Genomic DNA, 22,377 nt, shown 5'->3' with positions numbered 1-22,377 from the left:
AGGACCAGGCAGACCTGAGAAACCAAAGAATGCCCTGAATCATGCCCAACATAAAGCCCCAGATTGGAGAATGAATGAGAATGAGTGACATCAAGCTGGCCATGCCCACTCTGGATACACCCATCCCCCCAAGATCAAACACAACCCTGATGTGGCCCTCAATGAAATCGAGTTTGACACCCCTCTTCTAGTCATACTAGTTGTGCTGGAGGTAAACCCTTGAAGCAGGGGTGTAATGCAGCAGGTTCTGACAGGTTCTGGAAAACCGGTAGTGGAAATTTTGAGCAGTTCAAAGAATCAGTAGCGGAAATTTTGAGTAGTTCGGAGAACCGGCAAATACCACTTCTGGCTGGCCCCAGAGTGGGGTAGGAATGGAAATTTTGCAATATCCTTCCCCCAGGAGTGGGGAGGGAATGGGGATTTTGCAGTATCCTTCCCCTGCCACGCCCACCAAGCCACGCCCATAGAACCAGTAGTAAAAGAATTGGATTTCACCACTGCCTTAAAGGTTTTGTATAGAATTTACCACTTTTGAGAAGAGCCCAATGCTGGAAGCAATCTCTGTACTTTACACATTCCTGTATCTAGCTCTTTAATTCTGTCTTGGGCCTTTGCCTTGTTTTTTTTTGGACTCTGACCCGGTTTGGACTTTGACGCATCTTGCCTTGTGCCTTCTGTGCCGGCATTATCTGCCTTCACTTTATTTAAACTTATTTTACTCTCTGCCTGCATATTCTAGGTTTGTGGGCAAACCTCATGGCTGAGGCAGGACAAGTGAGCCCTAAAGAAGGGGCCTGATGGAGTCAGCAGGATGTGAGGAAGGTACTTCTTTCCTTTTGCCAAAAATGGAAAAGATATTCTCTTACCATGAAGATTTATTATCTTGTGATTATATTTATGTACCGCTATTGGGAAGCCAAAGACCAATTCCTGGCCATTTACACAATATGCAACGCCAGATAGACTATTCTGGCACAAAATATAAACTGAGCCATTTGCTGTATTTTTAAAATGTATCAAAACACAATGATGAGTCATACTTCCCTCTGCCTATCAAAAGCTTCACTCCAACACTGGGGTAATCCCTATTTTTGGAGGGAGAATGTTTTTTTTTTTTTTTTTAAATTTGAAGAGATAAAAATTATTCCTTAGGCATTTACCAGCCAAGGCGTTATTTTTATTCCTTTAAAGCCCCGATGCCTCAACTTTACAAACCAGATTGCATATTTTGGCTCCACTCACACCAAAGTATTCATAAAAGACATGTTCTAGGCATCAGTTGAACTTGGACTTAATCCAAGGCTGGTCTCCAATAGGGTAGATAAATGTTGTTTCTGGAAATAATAGTGCATCATGGGTCAGCGGCAAGATTTGTTTTTCAAATCAGGATTCCTTCAGAATCTCTGGGCATAATTCCACTGAGAAGCTTCTTATGAGTCATCAGAACTCGATAACAGGTGTGGTTTCTGGCAAAATTATGCTTTGGCTCTCTATAATAGAAATAAACCACTAGAAGGAATGCATGGACTGCTTCCTGAGGCTTTCCCTTAGTGTATTTTTTTACGATTTCTAGGGTGCTTGGAAATGCTGCTTATGATAAGAAAGTGGAAGCCAGAGAATCCTTGGGATCCTCCCAAAGGGGAAAACCTTTGAAGAAATCACTTGTGTTTTCCAAAGCAAAGAGCCATTGTCACGGTCAGCGCAGTCTCAGCACACTTTACAAAGAGCAGTTCTAAATTAAGCCTCACAGCATTGCCCTTTCTGAGCTAATTAAGTCGCGATCTCCCCTGAGCAATATCTCCAACTTATTTCGTCTTCCTAATGAAGAATTCAAGATGCTCCATCAAAGGTTACACAACCTTTGTCCTCCTCCTTCCAATCAGCTCCTTGCATTAAAAAAGTGAGCTCAAAGAATCCTCTTGAGATATTTTCCCAGTCCACGTTGGCAAAGTGAAAGACCGGAAAATAGGCCAGAGGCCAGGGGTGAAATCTAGCAGGTTCTGACAGGTTCTGGAGAACCGGTAGCAGAAATTTTGAGCAGATCGGAGGACTGGTAGCAGAAATTTTGAGTAGTTCGGAGAACCGGCAAATACCATCTCTGGCTGGGCCCAGAGTAGGGTGGGAATGGAGATTTTGCAATATCCTTCTCCCAGGAATGGGGAGGGAATGGAGATTTTGCAGTATCCTTCCCCTGCCATGCCCACCAAGCCACACCCACCAAGCCACACCCACCAAGCCATGCCCATAGAACTGGTAGCAAAAAAAAATGGATTTCACCACTGCCAGAGGCTCACCAGTTTTTCCTAAAGTTTTCCTAAAGATTAAGAATGTTGGGAAGGGTGAGGTTTTTTTCCTGAAAGAAATACTAGCATTTTTCAGCCATTCTGATGGGTGATAGATGGGTAGAAACACACTTGTTCTGTCTGGAAAAAAAAAAAGGTTATTAGACAAAGGTGCAGTTCCACTTTGGCACAAGATGAGTTTCCTGGTAATCAAATATTATTTGCTAGAGGCTTGCAATTGTATGAAATCCCAATATCTGCTCCTTGTTTAGAAGCACAAAGAACTGTTTTTTCCCCTTTTGAAGCTAACAAGCCAATAAATAATAAGCAAAATGCGCTGACTCATCTCTTGGTGAAATTAGCAGGAATTTTTTCTCTCTGTAGCAGAGATAAAACAGTAAACAGGTCGATTCATTTGGCCTGTTGCTAATAAACTCTAGTGACTTCTATCCATGATCACTTGTGGTTTCTTGCACAGCCATTTTGTTTCACTGCAAGAGTTGGCTAGGAGCAGCTTCCAAAGCAACTTGTGAGCCTTGCCTACAGTGTTTGTATATGTGTTATGACATCTCATCTACATGCTACTGAATATCTCATCATGACCTTTAACTGGGCAAAATGGTGCATAACATGGCAACAATTTTCCGTTTGTGGACTAATTTATAAGGTGAGCAATCGTCCTCCCAATCGACTGTCCTAGGGAGGACAGTCCTTCTTTTGTAAGTTCTGTCCTCTCTCGAAAAGTGTCTTCCTACATGTCCTCCTTTTCCATATTTGAAGACTAATCTGTAAATCTCCGTATTTGACCGTATTCAATCGATGCCAAGCCGATCCGTTGCATGTGATGTGACGTATTTGTATTTGACATGACGATTTGTCAAGCCTTGGTACAGTGCGGCGCGGTGCGATTATGAGACGCATGCACTCCGCACAGAGTTGTTTTGAGAGAGTGCGTCGTGTGCAAGAGTGCACCGCACACAATTGGCTTTGTTTATTTCTTACCGAAATATGACACACCCCACAAGCATATGTCCTCCTTCTCATTGTAAAAAAGTTGGTCACCTTATAATTTACAAAATGTATCCGAAATCCAGGACCCATGATTCCCTAAGAAATTAAGTTTGGGGAAGTTGTGGCTGCTTCAGTGCTATTGGCTGCTACTGTGCTGCTGCTGGCTTGGTCACACTATCTTTATTTTCAATGTTCCGTGGCAGTTTCCCAGGCAGTCTCACAGTCCCTTGCTCTCTCTCCCCCTTCCAGCTGTAGCTACGGTACTTACTGGAAAGGGAAGAGTAGGGAAGAAGAAAAGAAGGGAGGGAGCAAGTGGGAGGAAGATGAAGGAAGGAATCCTACGAATTGTCATCCCCAATACAGTCATTTGTCTTATCCAGGGGTGAAATCCAGCAGGTTCTGACAGGTTCTGGAGAACTGGTAGCAGAAATTTTGAGTAGTTCGGAGAACCGGAAGTGGAAATTTTGTGTAGTTCAGAGAACCGGCAAATACCACCTCTGGCTGGCCCCAGAGTGGGGTGGGATTGGAGATTTTGCAATATCCTTCCCCCAGGAGTAGGGAGGGAATGGGGATTTTGCAGTATCCTTCCCCTGGAGTGGGATGGGAATGGAGATTTTGCAGTATCCTTCCCCTGCCACGCCCACCAAGCCACACCATGCCCACCAAGCCATACCCATAGAACCAGTAGTAAAAAAATTTGGATTTCACCACTGGTCTTTCCCACCTTGCATCACCCCCATTCACCTTTCCCAACCTGTGCAACGCTTCTTGTGCACCCTCACATACCACCCTCACTTGCACCCCTCCAGTGCACCCCCCACAACCCATGCAACACAACTTGAGCAACCCCAGACATCTTCCCATCCTGCGCTGCCATGCCATATACCACTTATGACCTGCATGATGCCTCTTATGCATTCCCAGGCACCCTCAGGCATACTTCCCAACCCATGCTACTCCCCCTTGTGCCATCCTAGACCAGTATGGCACTTCTCACCAGGGGTGGGTTCTACTTACCTTTGCTACCGGTTCGCAGCGGCGACTGTCAGAAGTGTTTTGATGACGTCGGGGTCAGTGGGTGGAGCCTCCCGCAGATTTTACTACTGGTTCTATAGAACCGGTGCAAACCGGGGGCAACCCACCTCTGCTTCTCACCCCTGTGACCCCATGGATTGGGAAGGGAATGGAGATTTCTGATACTTCTGTCCAGCTTCCCACAAGGAAATTCAATAGGGAAACTAGCAGGAAGCCAGACGTTTCTGTTGCTTCCATTGATTTTGGCCTAATAGGGGGTCATACTATTTCTCTTTTTAAGGTAAGGAAATATCTCTGAAATGGTGAGCCAAAGGAACATGTATTGACTAGTGGACGTAAGAAAGGGTGTTACGATGATGCCATTTTCATCATTTTGAAAAAGCTCAAGATCCTGATATGACAAATCTTTTGAATAGTTTGCATAATACTTATGAAAGAGTCCTCATTTGTCCACAGTTAAAGAAGCTTAACTTCTTTGCCAGGTGTTTGTGAAAGATCTTGTTACTTCACTGGAGTTCCAAAGGTTAATGGATCCTTAAGCAAGATACATAAGAGCTCAAGCTCAACCCATGCATTCCTTTCCTACCTGCTTAATCTGATAAATTCTGATAAATTGGTTCAACTGGTAGCCTTTTCCTCCCTCACTGAGAGAAACTGGGAGTTCGAAAGTGCTGGTTTCTTCTTCCTATGCAAGAAACAGGGGCAGGTTTCAAAACCCGTCGCTACTGGTTTGCTCGTGGGTGCATGCGCACACAACATTTCTGCGCATGTGTAGAAGCTTCTGCACATTCACAGAAGCATCCAGGAGGGTGGGCAAAGCCTTCTGCCACCACCTCTACCGGTTTGCCCGATCCGGGGTGAACTGGTAGCAACTCACCACTGGCAAGAAAGTATTGTTTTTGAAGATTGCTAGATCATGACATCCATTACCATACAGCATTCCCTGTTTCTTAGTCGTCTTGCATATCGAGTGATTAGTCTGTTAAGTGCAACAGCCTATGAGTGCACCATGAGCCACCTTCTGCAAAGATCTAGGACTGCACCTCATAGAATGTGTTAGTTCAAGGGTCAGCAACCCGTGGCTCTGGAGCCGCATGTGGCTCTTTCATCCCTCTGCTGCAGCTCCCTGTCGCTGGTCGGCACCACAATTTTGAGAGGAGCTTCTGGTTGGTGGGGGGGAGCACAGCGCACCATAGGAGGACACTCTATGGCAAGGGGCAGGTTTTCTGGTTGGCTCCACAATTGATAGGGCTTTTGGTTAGGATAGGTAGAGGAAAAAGGACACCACACTAGGGGCAGACTCTATGGTGGGGGAACCAGACTTCTGGGCAGCTCCAGAATTAAATGGGGAGCTTCCGGTTAGGACCTTTGTGGCTCGAGTGTTTAAGGTTGCTGACCCCTCTGTTAGCTCATCCATTTAGCCTTGTGAGCATTTGGCTAAGGAAGTGGATATTCTTCACACAATTTACTCCAACCTTTTTAGTCCTTCCTGCATGCTTAACCTTTTTAGTCCTTCCTGCATGCAGTATCATGGCTTAAAAATATAGAGACTCTGTATCTGTAGATAAAAATGTAGACCATCTGCAGTGCCGTCCTGCAAGGATTATAGCTTTCAGGGGAACAAACACTTTGCGTGAAGGAGATCCCAGATAAAATCATTGCCATCTGCCTTTGCAAGGATCAGAAAAAAATGTGATTAAGGCCTTGACCTGACACTCCAACCAGCTGTTGCCAGATGTTATGGAGTGATGGGGGAAAGCAAGCTGTTCTCCTTTTGTGTCAAATGATTCCCTTTCCAGTTGGAGCAATGGATTCATATGGATTCTACATTTTCCATATGGGAATTGAGGCGCCTGCTTTCCAAAAGTACTGCAATTTCTCATTATCATCTATCCTCCAATTTGTCTTTAACTGCATCATAAGAATGGCTGCTATTAAAAACTGAGCATTTAAGTTTCATTCAATCCCTCCTGTCTCTCTTGGCTTTCCTTTTCCATTCATACAAGATCCTTTCGATTAGTCGGTGAACATTTGGAGAGGCTGCACTTATGCAAGTGGGTGGTCTACCTTTAAGTGAGAGTTTAGGGAAAACAACTCTTTGACGTGTTGGCATGTATGTCATTTGATAGTCCCATATTACAGGTTTACAGTTTTCAATAGCCATAGATAGTCTTTGACCTATGGCCACAACTGAGCAAAATTTCTCTTGCTAAACAAGACAGTTGTCAAGTGAGTTTTGCTCCACTTGCCATAGTTGCAGAGGTGGTATACAGCCGGTTCAGACCGGTTTGCCCAAACCGGTAGCAGAAATCGCAAGTGAGTCCGCCCACCCGCCCCGGCTCTATGTCATCCTATTTAGGAATGTTTTTGAGGCTGGGCGCATGCGCAGAAGGGGTGAATGAGAGAAAAGCACATGCATGGAAGGCTGGGCGCATGTGTGGAAGGCAAGCACGTGCGGTGAACTGGTAGTAACATCAGTGAGCCACCATCAGTGAGCTGTTGGACAGCATTACTTGGTCTGTTGTGTGGATGTTTGGATGGTTTAGGGGTGGGGAATTGTGGTGGGTCTTTGGGTGTTAAGTGAATTTTGTTGTATGGGTATATTGTGTATACACATACAATGACAATAAAGTTATTATTATTATTATTATAATGTGAAACCCACCACTGCAGAGTTCTTAAGTGAATCACTGTAGTTGTTAGGTTAGTAACACGGTTGTTAAGTGAATCTGGCTTCCCCATTGACTTTGCTTGTCAGAAGGTCACAAAAGGGAATCACTTGACCCGAACTGCAACAGGTCATAAATATGAGTCAATTGCCAAGCATCTTTTTTACATGTGACCATGGGAATGCTGCAATAGTCGTACGTGTGAAAAATAGTCCTAAGTCGCTTTTTTCAGTGCTGCTGTAACTTCGAACGATCACCAAACAAACTGTTGTACGTCAAGGACTGCATGTAGAGGATGAGATACTGAAGTTCACAGCTTTGTTATGCTCACATGAAGACGAGTCTCCTGTTATCTCTTATTTATTTAACAGTAACAGAGTTGGAAGGGACCTTGGAGGTCATCTAGTCCAACCCCCTGCTGACGCAGGAGACCTATACTAGGGATTCGAACCACCGAACTGCCTACCTTTCTGATTGACAAGCTCAGTTTCTTAGCCACTGAGCCACCTACTCCAGCTTGCCAACATCTGTGGGGAACACTCTTCCCCACTCATGGAAGAAAGGAGCAAGGAGGGGGCACGGGAACCCTGCCCATCTGCCATCACCCACCTCTCGCTCCAATTTCAGAATTTCTAGTACTAAAGCTTGTTTTAATCTCTGGTTTGCTTACTTAATTACCGATGGCAACTGAAGTGAATGAAAACTGTGTTGATGCAGCCTGAAAACAGTTGGCTATGAGCCAAATGAGACGAAGCTCTGCAACTTCCTTTTAGTTGCTGTTTGTTCTGTGAAGCAGCAAAGAACCTTTGGTGTACCGTACATATGGTAAGCATTAATGAGCACTTAAGGGGATTTTTGTTGTTCCTTACTGTCATTGTGCTTTTGCCCCTCAGACACACACTTTTTAATGATAGTTTTAATGACAGTATACCCCAAGTCCTCAATGAGATGACAGAGGAAAAAAATATGGGAAGGATTCCAGCAAAGCTGCTGCCAAATTTTAGCTGCCTTAATGTGATGTGTAGAAGTATGAAGAGTAAACAGGGCCTCCAAGTGCTTGAAGGAAGCTTTCACAGAACTGTGGCTGAATGCTGCTACCTGCTGTGTGTCCATTTGCATCAGGTCTTCCTTCTATACTTCAGAGGTGGTATTCAGCAGGTTCTGACCAGTTCTGGAGAACCGGTAAGCACAGGGGTGAAATGCTCCCGGTTCAGACTGGATCGCCCGATCCGGTAGTGATGGCGGCGGGTGGTTCAGAGAACTGGTAGCAAAAATCCCTGCCCCCCCCACTTGCACAGCTGAGACGCGCAATCATCAGAGGCTTTTTTTTAATTTTTAAAAGCATTTTTTCTACAACCTCTTCGGCTGAAAAAATGCTTTTAAAAGTAAAAAAAAAAAAGCCTCTGGCGATCGCACGGCTCAGCTAGGATCGTAAGAGGCTTTTAAAAGCAATTTTTTTACAACCTCTTTGGTGTAGAAAAAATGGTTTTAAAAGTAAAAAAAAAAAAAAGTTGGCCACGCCCACCCAGTCACATTACCCCCCATCAAGCCACGCCCACAGAACTGGTAGTAACAAATTTTAGATTTTACTACTGCGGTAGCAGAAATTTTGAGTAGTTCAGAGAACTGGTAAATACCACCTCTGACTGGCCCCGCCCACATCTATTTGCCTCCCAAATCCCAGCTGATCAGGAAGAAATGGGGATTTTGCAGTATCCTTCTCCTGGAGTGGGATGGGAATGGAGATTTTACAGTATCCTTCCCCTGGAGTGGGGTGGAAATGGAGATTTTACAGTATCCTTTCCCTGGAGTGGGGTGGGAATGGAGATTTTACAGTATTCTTCCCTGCCATGCCCACCAAACCATGCCATATCCACCAAGCCACACCCACAGAACTGGTAGTAAAAAAATTTGAAACCCACCAGTGCTATACTTAGTATTTTTTATCTGGCTTGTCCAAAAGTTAAAATGTTAAGACTTTGATCATACCAGCATGGATGCTGTTTTGACTTTTCTGACCAAATCTTGCAGACATCTTTGATTCTTCCTATAACAAACCCCCCAACACTGGAGGCACCATAGAAAGCGTGGCAGCCATGTTTTTCTGAACATTGATGCACTCTGAGGGGACATGATAAAACCAATGTGACCTGTGATAAGACAACTCATGGAAAAGAAACTTCAAAGCTATTACAACCTTATCCTCTTTCTTCCCATCCACCACACATACTTCCCTTGGTCCCTGAGATCAGTTCAGTAAAGGGTTGCCAGGTGTCCGCTATTTGAGCGGACAGTCCACTTTTTTCACATTATGTTCACTATTCTTTTTCACAAAATAGTGGACATTTTTTTTATTCAAAAGCTTTATTATGAAATGGTACGTAATCTAAAGCTGTACAGTCTAAGAGAATAAGGATAGGAGAATCGTGTTTTGACTTTTTTTTCATAAGTTAGAATGAGACAAAGATCGAATGCTCATTGCAATAATCACATTTTACACAACAGCGCAAAAAAGGCATTAAAGCAGTTATCTTTTGATATCGAAAATGTAGTGCTGAAGGTTTTTGCCGAATTTTCGAATTCTGTGAAGAAACGAGAAGAGTTGAAATCATTTTTTGAGTTTTGCGAGTCAGAATTCCATAAAGTTTTGCGCCATGTTCCAACACGTTGGTTAAGTTTGTTTAAAGCGGTCGAAAGACTTCTTTTAAACTGGATACCTCTAAAATCGTATTTTATTTCTCTTGGATCTGATGAGTGCCATAAGGTTATCTGGAATCTAATTTCTGATCAGGAAAATGAACTCACAAAGGACGATGAACCAACAATTTCAGAATTGTATTTATATTTCACGCACTTCTTCATGTCAATAATGCAAGACACCCTACTGAAGCTGGAAAGCAAGAAAATTCTTGCATGTGATCTTCACATTATCATGTGTAAGCTGCGTGATTCTTTGCAAAAAAGATACGATGAGCAGTTTTTGGGAATGAAAGTTTTATTTGCCTTACGTAAAAAACATTTGCCTGAGAATGCCATGCAAAAGTTCAAGAAAGAAGCTATCAACGTGTATCAAAGAGCCATTGCGTACCTAGAAAAGTGGTATAACTTCACCGATTCAGTATATGAGACACTAAGTTGTTTCAATCTAATTGATCGCAATAATCCTCCAACTTTAGAAGAAATGACGAACGTCTGGTTATTATCACCATGGCGAGAAGAACTTCCACCCAACACTCTCTTAGATGAAATTTCTGCCTTAGAAGAAGTTTATGTTCATCTGCAGGGCGATTCATCCCTTGATAAGTGGACGTACTTTTTCAAGAAAGAGCCAGCTCCGAGTTTACTGAAACTGTTCCAGTATTGTGCATCAATTCCGGTATCAAATACAAACGTTGAACGAATTTTCAGCGTCATGGGAAATTTGTGGACTGACGAACGTAACTGACTGCTTGTATCAGTTCGAAGTGAACTTTGTATATTTTTAAATATTTCTCAATGTTGTACTGAAATTAAAGAATTATTCCTTAAACACGAAGAATTGATCAAAGCTGCGCAGTCAAATAAAAAATACACATGACAGCAAAGTAAAATGTAATTTAATATTTTACATATTATTATAATATATTTGATGTTTTGAATTTTAAGTAAAGTTTTGAAGTGATTATTTTAATACGTGTTAAAATGTTTGTAAGAAAATATATAAATTAATTGTAATTTTTTTTTATTTTTTTACTACTTAACCCCCCCCCCCCCCACTTATCCACTATTTTTTGGAAGCAGACCTGGCAACCCTAGTTCGGTAAAATAAAAATAAAATCCAACTGGAATTATGTACATGCACTGAAAGAATAACACAGATTATACACACAAATATTTACATGTGCACATGCCCAGAAGGGGGAAAAAAACTCAGAAATCTTTAATATTGGCATATTTAATATTGAGGGAGATGGGCAGTTCAGAAACATGAAATATAAATAAATTTAAATAAATAAATATAAATGGTATCTGCCTTCTGGATTCTTATTTTTTTTTTCTCCCAATCCCCCTCCAAAGGCTTAAAATTATTCATTCCGAGGATTGAATGCTAAAGTTTATGAGTTATTTAGATTCTGGAGATTAAATATTTCTACTACATTGATTTGGAATAGAACAAGCAGCTTGTCTATATCCTCGGGCTACAAAAACTGAAAAGAATCTGTAACATTACCAGACAGTCATTCTGGCTGCATCAATCTTTGACTTCATAAACGTTTTATCCAAGCTGGCATGGGTGCAAAAAAATTTATCTATAAAATACAGTGCTAATTGCTCACAGTGGGCTCCAAGATTTCCAGTAATTGTCTCTGTTGGCTTATATCTAAAGAATGTTCCTTGTTGCTTAAATAAATACCCAAATAGTGTTGCTTTACATTGCAAAGAAGTATCACAGAAGACAGTTTTCTTCACTGTTAGAGAAAACATTTATCTATTTATTTTTAATCACAGAGGGGCAAACAATAGAAAACAGAGAAAAAGCTTTGTTATTTGTGGCAATACTAACACAAAAACAGAGATTTGCAAACAAATTGGGACTAAAAGCAGATTCCAGAGCATTGGTTACACTACATCAGGAATAACTCAAAAATGCTGATACAGTAGATAGCATATTTATACCTGCAAGCCACTCGATGAGAGCCCTATAAATAGTAAATAGACTACCTCAACACAAACTCTGTTTAGTCCTTGGATCTCCCAGGGGACACTATTGATATCTGCAGAAGCTGGATGAAACATGTTGTCCTTGCTGTACTACCCACTGCTCATAGTACTGCAAAACAAATTTTCCCCACCCTGTTTTTTTAAAAATTTCTTTGAGTTGCAAGGTATAAACATTAGTATTTTGTTTCTATAAAGCTGAACTATTGCTACAAAGTTTACATTGACCTGCAGAGGCCCTCAGGAACAAAAGACCAACCTTTTCCGTATTGCTTAGATCAGGGATGGGCTGCTGGGGGTTAACAGGGGTTCGGGAGAACCTCTAGCTAAGATTCTGTGCAGTTCAGAGAACTCCCAAATCCTACTCCTGGCTGGCTCCACCCACCCTGCCCCTCCCCTCCCAGGAGTCCCCACGCAGCCCATTTTGAATGCAGGTAATTGCATGGTGTGCGCGGAGGCTTGGGGAGGGCCAAAAACAGGCCTACCGGAAGTTTGGGAAGGCCGGAAACAGCCCATTTTTGGCCTCCAGAGGGCCTCCAGAGCCTGGGGAGGCCGTTTTTGCCCTCCCGGAGGCTCAAAAAAAAACCTCTGGAGCCTGGGGAGGGCAAAAATGCCCCCCCCCGCTGTGGTGCAAGAGGCCAACTAGGCCACGCCCATCATGGCCATGCCAACCCAGCAACCAGGCAGAGAACCACTTGCTAAAATTTTTGAAGCCCACCCCTGGCTTAGATTATTATAATATCAGAGTTACAAAATGGGATGGGGGGAAGGGTTTATGTTAGTATCAAAGGAGAAGATATAAGAAGGAAGAAAGAAGGAAATTTGCAAACATATAGGGAAGTTAGAAGAAAGGCAGAGGGATTGGTAAAGAAGGAACAATTCCTAAAACCAAAAAATAGGAACTTGGAAGATTGGCTCACATGGAAGCCAGTCAGTAAGGTTGGCCTTCCCTTCAAGACAAAAAGCATAGTGGGCAGTCTTGTGGTGACCGCAGTCTGGACTGAGGTTACATAACATCTGGAGCAGCATGGGAGCCAAGCACTTAAGCTGCCATGCAGAAATGCCCTAAGATGCTCAACTTTAGTTACAAATTGAAATGAATGGTTCAAGCCTACCTGGAAAATAGACCTAAATTATTCATTCAATTAAAAGATTATGAGCCACCCGAGAGCCAGTTTTTGACATGGAAAGACACTTTAAGGTGCCTTTTGATAGTACATTTACCACCAGCTCTGCCTTCTATTCTTCATTATTATAACTGATGTCTCCAAAACAGAAGGTCCGGTGTTGGAGATCGCACTGAAATATACATCGCATAGGAAAATAGATTTGTACTTCATGGGTACCATCACAGATGGAAATGCTGTCCAGATCTACAAAAGAAAGAAGTTCCTATGCAAAGAAGCCTAAGTAGAGCTTTTCTTATTAGGTCTTCCAAAAATGAGAGAACTTCTGAATTAGTTATTTTTGCTGCTAAAATAATTGGGGCTAACTCCTTGGGGGATATCTGGCAACTTTCTTCAATTAATGGGATTGTAATGGGATAAGTAAGCTTCAAGGAAGGAGAAATGGATATGAGGAGACTCATATGAGTTGACAATTATTGCCCTATCTGACTTTGGCAATATATGGACATTTGGAAATTCTGGAGGTTGTTGTTGTTGTTAGTTGCGAAGTTGTGTCGCGACCCCATGGACAACATTTCTCCAGGTCTGCCTGTCCTCTACCATCCTCTGGAGTCTATTTAAACTCACGCTTACTGCTTCAGTGCACGGTATCTTCAAGACCGCCTTCTACCGCATAACTCCCAACGACCGGTAAGATCCCACAGAGTTGGTCTCCTCTGGGTCCCGTCAGCTAAACAATGCTGGCTGGCGGGCCCATGAGGGAGGGCCTTCTCTGTGGCTGTCCCAGCTCTCTGGAACCAGTTACCTCCTGAGGTCCGGACCATCCCCACCCTATTGGCCTTCCAAAAAGCGGTGAAGACCTGGCTTTTCCAGCAGGCCTGGGGCCATTGATCTCACTCTTGCGATTCGGCAAGATCCGGCCATGAATGGTGTGAATGAGTTTTAATGTTTTTAATGTTTTTAATTTTTAAATGTTTTTTATAATGATTTTAAATGCATTGTGAGCCGCCCTGAGTCTTCGGAGAGGGGCGGCATACAAATTGAATTCATAAATAATAAATAATAAATAAATTCAGTGACTCCATCCAGCCACCTGTCGTCTCCTTCTTTTGCCCTTAATCTTTCCCAGCATTAGACTCTTTTCCAGTAATGACCATATTGCTCATGAGTGATGATGATCACATTGGTAGTGAATCATGTGAAGCTTTGCCTGCAGGAGTCTTCTACTCTTCTTTTGCCTGTACTGCACAGGACAACAGTGTTAGAGTTACTTGATAGCAATAGCACTTAGGATTATATACCACTTCACAGTGCTTTACAGCTGACTCTAAGCAATTGACAGAGTCAGCATATTGCCCCCAACAATCTGGATCCTCATTTTACTGATCTCGGAAGGATGGAAGGCTGAGTCAACCTTGAGCAGGTAAGAATTGAATTGCTGGCAGCCGGCAGTCAGCAGAAATAGCCTGTAGTACTTCATTCTAACCACTGCACCACCACAGCTTGATAGTGAGGTGGGCATCAATATAAATTGAATGAACGAAGGAAGGAAAGAAGGAAGGAAGGAAGGAAGGAAGGAAGGAAGGAAGGAAGGAAGGAAGGAAGGAAGGAGTGAATGAATAATCAACCAACCAACCAACCAATCAGTCAGGCAACCAATCAAACAAACAAACAGTAGGTGCCACTGCAGTAAAGACAGCCTCAAGTAGTCAATCAGGAAAATGCATCAGCAGTGAAGTTGTCATGATTCTGAGTTCCAACAAGAGATTCTCGTTTCTATCAACTCCCAAGGTTTATGATTTGGCTGCCCTTTTGTGATTAAAATTTCAGCTGTTGTGTCAGAATAATGTTGATGAGAAAAAGTGTATAATTTATGTGTCAATAGAGAATCAGCACATCCAAATGCCTGTGAAACGACAGGATCAGGCTCTTTCAAGGCAACTTTCTTAAGGTCTCATTATGTGCAGCTTGCATAATATGTGTTGTTTAGTTCATTGAAGTGTCAACAGAGGAATACCATAGTGTTCCCTTAAATCTCATGAGTAAACGAAATCTGTTGCTAAGCCTTTCTTTCCAAATTAATTTCTTATCTCTGCAATAGCAGCATTCTGCAAAATAAGTGAATTCAGATATATATTATGATTTTTAAAAAAATATTCTGGACTGCAAATTTATGTAATTAATTAATTAGAGTCTGGGATTTCTTTGCTTGTTTTGCAAGAGTCCTGAAACCTAGTCAATGAAGGTTGTTTTCCAATTAAATACTATCAATGTACCAGGGATTATAAATTATGAATCATTTATTTGAGGAAGGAAGACCTGGACTTAGCTATAAATTCATGGCTTTCTTTCCTCCTCTTATAAAATAAACACATATAATTCTATGCATTTCTTTTTATAAGGAATATGGATCCTTGGTGAGAACCAAGCCCTTATTTAGTTTCTACCTCTTATAAAAAGAATAAGAGGACCCAAGGATCCGCGAAACCTCAACAGTATAGATAACATCAGAGGCAGGACCTTAAGTATGCAGATTCTCTTCTGATCTCATCAAGTCCTCTTTCCAAGAAACTTTAGCTAGCTTCTGTAACATAATAAAGCTAGGCCTCTGTTAGGCCAGCCAAAGTCATAACAGAGAGATGACTCCTATAGCTCTGTATTGGTTTGGGCTTCATAATTTCCTTTACCTGGAGATTAGTGAGAAAGAACAAGCAAATTATGAAACTTGCTTTGAATTAAACTTCTGTACCTTTGACATCCTTAACTTTGTTTGCATAAGGTATGTGGCCTATAGCTTTAAAACTAATGGGCACTAGAAGCATAATTTTCCATAAATTTTCTTTACCTGTAATTTTCTTCTATAAATTTTAATTATTTTTAGTATAAGCCTGATTTGTCCCACTGGTGGATGTACATCTTTGGATACATCAGAAGAATGTCCCATTACTGAGACAAATAGACAATTTGGGCAGAAAGGATTTTCCCTCCTATCTGCAGTCTATGTCTGCCCCCAGTCTTCTCCAGAAGCTTGAAGTTCCTCCAGAATATCCATCCAAGTGATGAAAGGATTCAGAAGAATGGAAACAGAAACATCTACTTCTGTAGCACTGGACAGAATGACTGGTACTTGGAATCTATGTAATGTCATGTACTACTGGAGTAATACATGCAGATGATTACATTCTGCTTTGAACTTAGCATAAGAACATATTTGTACTTTGCAGATTCCAGTATTTGCAATAAGAAGTTTAAATAAAGACTTAATCTGAGTGCTTTGCTTTTCACAGGACTGTACATGGCAAACTGATTCATCAAAACATGGATTTTTTTAAAATAGAAAAAAAAATAGGCCATGACTGCAATTATTCTTAGGGTTTCCTCTGCTCTATCTTCTTGAACTTCAATCACTATAAAAGGGTAGGGTGTCTAGTGGTAGCTGGGTCCTCAGGTGACAATGCTTTCATCAAAATGACAAAAGCAGTGTTGCACTGCAAATTAATTTCTTTTGTTGTATGTATACAATGTTGTGATGCAAATAGAAAAGGAGCAGGGCTTTGTGGTGACACAACTTGCATTATTCTGACCTCTGCCCTGCAGCCCCATGAATATTCTTGGCCTCGCTAGCTAGAAATTGGAAATGTTGCAAACCAACATGTCTAAAGGGTACCAGACCAGGGAAAAGTAACTTAAATTGATAAATGATTGCCATAACCAATAACATAATTTTGTTCCACCCATTGAAGTATTAGTATCTGACTCTGAAGATTGAAAACTGGATCTGTATTGCAGTAATTGAGGCTTTCCTCAATTACTATTTTTCTCCTTACTCATTATCTTCATCCATATAAAGTATTTTCTTCTGGACAGAAATCTTTTTCTCTTTAGTACTTACAATTATGGAAAATTGAATAATGAACAATTCATTACCAATTCATTAATCCTGAGTTGTCTATGATGGCTGCTTGATACTATCTAATGATAGGACCAGCTCTGCTCTTTACTTTTTCATTCCAAATTTCCTCCAAGTATTGTAACATTGAGAATTTCCAGAAACTGCAATTAGATTTAAATGAATTATCTCCCTTCCCCATTTAGTCAGATAATTTTTAAAAATTATTATTATTTTACTGTTTACAGACTGTTGGGTTTTGTTCCTCTAGTCTAACTTGTTTTTTGTCAAATATTTCATTTCAAGCAAGCTTGTTTATATACAGTTAAGTACAGCACGGCTAAAGTTAGCTTTACAAATGGATTTCATGTAGTTAATACCTGAGGATTTACACTAAATATTTGCTTTATATATTTTCTGAGTACCAAGTGACAGAAGATCTAGCTACACACTGCTTTCAGGAAAGCACACTGATCACAAAATCTTTTGAGCTCCAACTGACTGAGGATTCCACTAAAAAAATCTTTTACAAATGATAGCTGCCAAAATCTATAAACCCAGGGTTTTTGTAAATGCCATTTTAAAGGATATTTACTTGTTCATGAATGTTCCTATTAAAAAAAAATCCTTTGAGATTTTCTTTTAAAAAGAGCCTGTATGTTTGAGAGTTAGAACACCTCTCTCTCTCTCTCTCTCTCTCTCTCTCTCTCTCTCTCTCTCTCATCCATTTATCATCTTTCTCTATCACCTATCGCATGCGTGTGTGTGTGAAGGGAGGATTTGTAAAAGGTGGGGGAAGGGTGACTGAAATGCTTTTCTCTTTCTCAAAAACTGACTTTTCTTCTGACAATAATCACGTCTTTTTGGCTCCCCATGAATGTTTGTGTTTGCCTTTCCTAGTAGACAAAGAGGAAAGAGAAAGCTTAGTAAAAAAGAGAAAACTTGATAAGAAATATGTCTTGTGACAAATGCATAATCTCACCTGCTATTACGTAGCTGCTTTTCCTAGCAAAAAATAATAACATGTTGACAATAAATTGAACATTGGAACTGAGAAGCCTACAATGATTTAACATTTGTTTTTAATCATTAATTCTACAGTTTTGTTAGTTCTGACAGTGGCTAGATAAGATTTCAGCTAGTAACTGTTCCATTTATAACTTAAATAGACCAGTTTGTAAAGTTTCCAGGTACTTCCCTGTAGCTATTGCATCTGGACAAATAGCACTCTCCCTCTTTCCCAAATCTTTCTCTCCCAGAGATAAATGCTTAAAATGTGTCCAAGTGATTTTTTTTTTCATCCATTGGCACTCACATTGTGGCAGAAAGATGAATCTGACACTGTCAATCTGGAATAAAAAAAACTGATTCATTCTTCTGCAAATAACTGCCCATTTCTCAAAGGAACATTTTAAAATTTCTCTGATATGCGTTGAGCATCACTTATAAACCACTTTCACAGTTGATTGATCAAAGTCTAAGCTTTTGACTGCAGGAAAGATTGTTGTTAGTTGCGAAGTCGTATCAGACCCATTGCGATGGGGTGATGGGTGACCATAAAACAGGAATTTCCACAGAAATCCTAATTTCAAAACTCTGGAAGTTTATGAATTCAGAACCTTTTCACACTACTAACTTAAATTATTAAACAACTATCTCTTCACCTGGAAATCATAGTTTTAAGAGACAAGTATTCCTGCATTCTGTCTTGTCATCAAAAAATTTTCCTGACACCAAGCAGACTAAAATCATATACACTCTTGTTCCATTGAATTCATTGGTGTTTACTTCATATATATATACTGTGCACATTTAGGACAGCTAACTTTCATAATGCATAAACTATGGTGAGTTTGTGGCATAGGTTTGGCTCTGTGACATTAAACAATCCACTACTCCCATTTTTGAGCTAAAATAAGGCACTAATAAAAGCTGGAATGACCAAAAAAAATTTACTGTCTCCATAGAAACCTATACATGAAAATGAGTACAGCTTCTAGCAGTTTCTCTTGCTCTGTCACCATACCACTAAGGAAACAGTGCAGTATAAATGAAGAATTGGTGTGTTTTTTGCCAGAAATATGGTTATTTATAAAGAATTATTATGCCTTTTGATTAAACATGAGTATGTAAGAACTACCAGTATTACTTTGGAACAGATGTTTTTTTACTCTGGATTCAAATAAAAATGAAGTCCTGTTTTTTCCTTGTCTAAATGTATCCTCTCTTGGCAACCTCTCAATCAGTCTTTACTTACTTGGGGTAAGTACTTCAGGCCTGTAGAAAGATGTACCTTGCTCCCAGTTCACCTCAAAGCTGAACTGTTGTGTTATTGGTATTCTCTGAGCTAGGTTACAGCCAATATATAGTAGAAGCAGGTAGAAGATTGGCAGAATGCATCCATGAACATTGATAGCAATAAATAAATAATTTTATTTCTATACCAATAAGAAGACATGATGATGATCATTTCTGATCATTTATATTCTCAGAACAGAGACAAATTCAACCACAATTTCAAAGCTAATGACATTTTAAACCAAGTTTAAAAAATCAGAAAATTTTCAAAAACATGGCATTCGGATCAATCAGTCATCAACAGTTGACTGGGCCTGGTGGCTCAGCAGACTAAAAGCATTGTGATTAACACCAGCTGTCTGCAATTACTGTAAGTTCGAATCTCACCAGGCTCAAGGTTGACTCAGCCTTCCATCCTTTCTAAGTTAGGTAAATTGAGGACCCAGTTTGTGGGGGCAATAAGCTGACTTTGTATAAATATACAAAAGTATGAAGGGTATTGCTTAACGCATTGTAAGCCGCCTAAGTCTCTGGAGAAGGGCGGCATATAAATCAAATTAAAAAACAACAACAGTTGTGTAGAGGTAAATCTCATCCATATGAAATCAAAGGTCAAAAGTCTAGTCCAGAGCACATCCTTCCTACCAACCAACATTCAGGTAAATGGGAAATAGTATCAGATAAATAATCAGGAGAAAAATTACATTGCCAACCAAGACTGATAAGACTGGTTACTATATATAAGCAATCAGCAAATTCCACTCTCCTGTGCACTGATTATATTACTTAGCCAGGTAATAAAACATCTGCAGGAGAACAGCTAATGTGAAAGAACACCAAGAACCCAGTTGCTGCCATTTATTGATCAAGGGCTTTATTGCAGTAAAATCCAAACAACGCCTTTGTTTCCCTCTCTTCTCCTGTCTCTTCCCATTCTGCCTTCTTTCTACTGTTCTTTTCTTGGGGAGATTTCGAGTTTTGAACATAACATCTAACACTGCAGGAAACAGCATATGCTCTCTCTTTGCATATATCTAAAATTAAAAAAAATGTTCTGATTCATCTTATTCTGAACTGGTCAATGTAGGAAATGTAGCATAGAAATATCAGGATTTATGGAGAATCTACCTAAGGCTTATAAATTGATTGATCAGGATATCAGGATTAAGGATCTAAAAACCCATCCCATCCCTGTACACCTGCTTTGGCCCTAAGTTTCAAGCAATGTAGGTTAACAGAATATACTCTTGGATCACAGAAGGAACAATAACAAGGTTTTATAGTCATATCGAGGCATTGTATAAATCAATTGCATGAATCCAGCAACTGAAGGGCATGGCGAATTTCAGCAGGAAAGTCACCTCTCCTCTCTTTCCTACATTCTCCAAACTATGATCCATTCAGGTACAGATGTTCATTGTTAAACCCTGGTTTGTTTCCCAGTAAAATACAGTTGGTCTTTCTGACTGAACATTCCCAAATCCTTCCATCCTTTCATTCAGACTTCTGCCTTCTGATTTCAAACCAATCCTTCAAAAAGGAGAAAGGAAAATATTTTGGATTATTCATCCCAAAGCTCAGAAATAAAGAATTTAAGAAACTTTGTGCTACGGTAATTCTGAAATATAATGGATAGTTGTGTTACCATGCAGGTACATATAGGAAAGGTTATAATAAGTGCAGTGGCTAAACTTTGCTTTCTAGTTTCCTACCCCATGGAATTTTGTTGTTAATTGCGAAGACTTGTCCAACCCATTGCAACCCCATGGACAACGTTCCTCCAGGACTTCCTGTCCTCTACCATCTTCTGAAGTCCGTTTAAGCTCATGCCTACTGCTTCAGTGACTCCATCCAGCCACCTCATTCTCTGTCATCCCATTCTTCTTTTGCCCTTAATCTTTCCCAGCATTAGGTTCTTCTCCAGTGAGTCCTTCCTTCTCTTTAGGTGGCCAAAGTATTTGAGTTTCATCTTCAGGATCTGGCCTTCTAAAGAGCAGTCAGGGTTGAACTCCTCTAGGACTGACCAGTTTGATCGCCTTGCAGTCCAAGAGACTCACAAGGGAATTATAAATATGGAATTATAAATACACATGGAATTATAAATACACAATTTATACACAATCTATTTCTATCAATTGTGCCATTCTATACATGGAATTACATGGGATATGCTTTTTGGAGAAGCAAAAACTAAATTCCATCTATCCATGGAGTTGATTTATTGGATGTCTTATGAGGCATTGTTATGAAAAAAAAAACATGTACAAACACAAGCAAAGAAAATACATTCAGGTGTTTTAGAAATGACCATAATAAAAATACAAGCAGAGAATTGATTAATTTCAATTCTTAGTGTTGTCCATATGATGAAGCTGCCGGATATATCCATACATTCAGCATAAATGCAGGAAAGGGGAGGATGAATGTACAGTTTTATATATGGAAGACTCCATTACTTCATTTTTTGATTAGCTGAAAATATTGCTTTTTCCAGAAGGGATAGATAGATAAACTACATATTCCCCAAAGCCAATCCTTAATATTTGGAATAATATCACTTTTCCTATTTCTCAATAGAATTCTATTTTGTCATCTCCCATATCTGGTACAATCTTAATTCCTCATAGACAGATGTGGTGCTGCCATCTTGACTCTATCCTGTGGAAAAGCTGGAGGGCAAACATTCCTGCTTTAAAAAATGGAAACGTGACTTCTGATTGCACAAACATTGATGGGGCCCAGGGGAACTGTTTTTTTTTTTTAAATGTCTCAATTTACTTCTGAGTATAACAGAGCTTGTAAAGTTCACTCAGTCTGGATTTTTAAATCCAGACCTTCAACTCTAATTAGATTGATTGCTATACATCTAAAGAGAAAGTTGATTTGTTATGTATAAATATTGAGTTTGCTAATAATTGATTTATTGCCACTATTATAATTTATTACTATTGTTGTACTTAATATGTTGTAAAATGGATCTTCAAATCTTTTGATTAGGGAAGGCTATTAAAATTGTAAAATAACTAAATGATTTTTTTTTCTTCAGCTCAATCATGTCCTGTTCTCAGATATAGCCTTACTTGCAGTTTTCCTGGCAAGGTTTTTCAGAAGTAGTTTGCCATTGCTTCCTTCCTAGGACTGAGAAAAAGTGACTGACCCAAGGGGTCACCAACTGGCTTTGAACTTAAGATAGCATTAGAGTCAGTGGTGGGATTCAAATTTTTTTACTACTGGTTCTGTGGGTGTGGCTTGGTGGGCATGACATGGCTTGGTGGGCGTGGCTTGGTGGGCATGACATGGCTTGGTAGGTATGGTTTAGTGGGCATGGCAGGGGAAGGATACTGTAAAATCTCCGTTCCCTTCCCACT

The 22,377-nt window shown here is 40.4% G+C and overlaps 1 long non-coding RNA gene across 1 annotated transcript; it reads right to left on the bottom strand.

Annotated features, from left to right (window-relative positions):
* Window positions 1-19,861: 19,861 nt before the first annotated feature.
* Window positions 19,862-22,160, bottom strand: LOC132712117 (uncharacterized). Its single transcript, XR_009622814.2, has 2 exons — window positions 22,090-22,160; window positions 19,862-20,539 (listed from the first exon to the last, which is right to left on the bottom strand). It is a non-coding gene; the product is annotated as an uncharacterized LOC132712117 (long non-coding RNA).
* Window positions 22,161-22,377: the final 217 nt, after the last annotated feature.

The sequence above is a fragment of the Pantherophis guttatus genome, chromosome 1 (genome assembly GCF_059756535.1).
Source record: "Pantherophis guttatus breed Tessera chromosome 1, ASM5975653v1, whole genome shotgun sequence".
NCBI lineage: Eukaryota > Metazoa > Chordata > Lepidosauria > Squamata > Colubridae > Pantherophis > Pantherophis guttatus.
The sequence above is the reverse complement of the archived record's forward strand: the minus strand, read 5'-3'. Positions and strand labels throughout refer to the sequence as shown.